This window comes from Vigna radiata, unplaced genomic scaffold (assembly GCF_000741045.1).
Source record: "Vigna radiata var. radiata cultivar VC1973A unplaced genomic scaffold, Vradiata_ver6 scaffold_322, whole genome shotgun sequence".
Lineage (NCBI taxonomy): Eukaryota > Viridiplantae > Streptophyta > Magnoliopsida > Fabales > Fabaceae > Vigna > Vigna radiata.
Genome location: NW_014543606.1, coordinates 187,248 through 190,125, shown reverse-complemented (window position 1 = coordinate 190,125; position 2,878 = coordinate 187,248).

Below are 2,878 nucleotides of genomic sequence, written 5' to 3'. Positions count from 1 at the left end.
CATATGAAATAAATAAGAATTTGAATATATGAGAGTTTCAAAAGATTACATTGTTCCCCAACAACAAAGGGTTTAGTTCACCATAATCATGGTGAAGCTAGATGAAATATGATGAAAGAATGAATGAAATAATCTTAAACTTGGTAGATTGGAGCCTAAGCATCCAAGGATCCTCCTCCAAGGTGTATGGAATAGATCTGGACGTTTCTCTCTGCCAAAAGAATCTCCTTTTGATTCGCACTGGGGCTATATATAAGCCCAAAAAGATAACAGAAAAATAACAAAAAGATTACAGAATCTAGCTAATAAAAACAGACAACCGCCTAGGCGCCTAAATTCACCGCTTAACGGTTTGCCTCTTGTCGCTTTGACTACTCAGCGGTTAGCTTTGTCGGTGAGCGGTTTCCCTCTAATCGCTCTGAGCGCTCAGCGGACCATTCTGGCGCTCAACGGCTTACTTGACCCTTCTTTTATCATTTTTCTCCTTCTTTCATGGGTCTAAGTCAACCTTACTTCACTTCCATCTTTAATTCATTTAAAAACCCTGCATAACAATGTAAAACAAGCATAATATCGCTAAAACCAACTTTTGACTCTCACAAGTCACAACTAAGTGTTTTACTTGATTTAAAGCTCATTCTAATCCATAAAGGGTGTGTTTTAATATCAAATTTAAGCATGAAAAGAACGGTTTTTAGACCATTATCACAACCCCAAACTTAGAACTTTTCTTGTCCTCAAGCAAACAAGACAAAACTTGACTTTCCACTTTTTCATCAAATAATTCACACTTTTCAAAACTCCTTTTTCTCATGACAAGTTACTATACAATTCAAATTTTAGTGGAATCCTACAAAGATGCATGCATGCTTTCAATCCAATTTAGTTGACATAATCAATCTTTTTCCAACAAATGTTTTGTTCATGAATGATCAATCAACTAAGCATAAATGTAAACATGGATTTAACAATTCTCACCAAGGAAGTGTTTCACTCAATCTCTCAAGTGTTTAGGAGGTCACTCTACTCTCTACTGTTCACATGTCACATAAAACAATATTGTCATTCATCTAAAACAATCAAAATCTTCACATGCACATGTCATCACAAGGACTTTTGTCAAGGCTTGTATTGTGGCTGGGCTATCAAGAAAAATTGGTTTTTCTGGAATACAAAATCCTTGAGTTAAGAGAGTTTAAATCATCATTCAAAGTTCAAGCACACTCTCTTTTTAACCAATCTCACTTATTCCCAACTTTTTCCCCTTTTTCCTTTTTCATTGAGTTCACTTTACATGCTTTTTCTCTTTTCTTCTTTTCTTCTCTTTCTCATGCATTTTTCTTTATCATCTTTTGAACTCAATACTTTTGCTTTTGCCTTTTACTTTCCCCATACAACCGCAAACTTGAACCTTTTCAACATATAAAATTATTCTCAACCCTAACTCAAGGTAAATCAATTCAAACATTTTTCATACTGTTTAAGGCCAAGGTTCAAAAAGGGTATATCATTTAAAATTCTTTGGGTGAAAATTTGGCTAAGTAAGGGTTTTCCAAGCATGGCCTTGATCATATGGCATACACATGCAATTCAATCAATTATCAAGATTAAGTCAACATCATCCATGATTCCTTGTAAACAGTGCACACAACAATAAAACTCTGAAGCTCAATACCTTACACAATCATGCTTTCTCACTTCTTATTCATGAATCCTGCTTAGCATCACAATCACAATCATGAATCACTTACTGATCTGTTCACATAGTTAGTGAACCATCAACCTGGATATCAGCATACACACATTCTCAATCATCATCCATAATCAATCATCAGTAGCAAATAACTCATCATGCAATAAAAGTGAACCATTATCCGAATAAGTGTACAAGCCAAGCATAGAATCGAACATAAATTCAACCTATACTACTAATTCAAAGTACAAAGAAAAAGAAAAAGAAAAATTCCTGTCAAATGCTGGCATCCATCAGTAGATGCCCTCAGCGCAAATCCTCATATGAATCATCCTCATCATCCTCCTAGGCATCCTCAAAGTCTTCATCCTCCTAGTCATCATCCTATCCTCGTAAAGTTCCAGCTGCTCTAGACCCACTACCCATTGCCCGCCCTTGAGGCCAAGCCATCACACTACGGAACTCGTCCATAGTCGACGTGTGCACTAGTGGCTGGTCATAAAGTCCTACGATCATCTCGGCAGTGGCCACATGCCCTCTACAAAGGGACTCCATCCTCGCCTCCATCATAGACATGTACATGTCTCTCATCTGAAAAGGCTCAGGCTGTTGTGCTGGTGCATCTGCAGGCTCATCCTCCTGTTGTGCTGTCCTCCTAGGACGTCTCCTAGGAATTGCTCCGACTGGCTCGTCCTCCCTATAGTACTAACGAAAATAAGAGGCATCAATAGCTCTCCTCGGCCTCTCAAAGGGTGGAACTGCAGTGTCCACTCCCTGCTGGCACAAGTATGTAATCAGGGACGAATGTTCCAATGGTGTCCTACTACTCACAGTGTTGGCGCAACTTAGAATTTCGCTGGTAATGATCTTACCAACGTTCACGTCCATCTGCCTCAACATACAATAAATGACCAGGATCCGATGTAAAGTGATGTCAAAAACATGAGAGCATGACTGGATGTTGGCTTGAGTAAATGCCATCCAGTATTTGGCTAGGGGAGTCAAATCTGCCCTAAGGATGTTAACCGGTGCTCCGTTAGGGTTTCTCTGAAAATACCTCCCAGGGATGCACATCACTCGCTCAATGTCTTCATAATCCCTGGCTTCCCCTAGTATAGCAGCATACCTGCACTGCTTTCCTGGCCACTCAGTCCCGAGGAAGGCGTTAATGGTGTCGGGATCATA